Raw genomic sequence first — 365 nt, 5'->3', positions numbered from 1 at the left:
CCAGGATTCAGGGCCTCCTTCCAGGAACTCACAGCAACATGTTCATCATGTCACCATAACAACTGAAGGGAAGAACAGAGAGCCCTATGCCTGGGCCTCTTCTCCGGCCCACAAACCTAGATGCCCTAGGGTAACAGTTGGGACCCTGACATGAAGCTGGTGGGATGGTACAACATACAACTTCTTGAGAAAATAGAGTTGTCTCTGCATGTGTGGGGTCTGTATCTATAGGTTCAAGCAACTAAAGGGTGAACTTATTTTCCTCTTATAAATTGAATTTTTGTGCACTTCATACAATATATTTTGATAATATTTAGCTGGCTTCCCCTATCTGAACACCCTTACTACTCCCCACTCAACTTCCT

The sequence above is a fragment of the Nannospalax galili genome, unplaced genomic scaffold (genome assembly GCF_000622305.1).
Source record: "Nannospalax galili isolate Female #2095 unplaced genomic scaffold, S.galili_v1.0 scaffold127, whole genome shotgun sequence".
NCBI lineage: Eukaryota > Metazoa > Chordata > Mammalia > Rodentia > Spalacidae > Nannospalax > Nannospalax galili.
The sequence above is the reverse complement of the archived record's forward strand: the minus strand, read 5'-3'. Positions refer to the sequence as shown.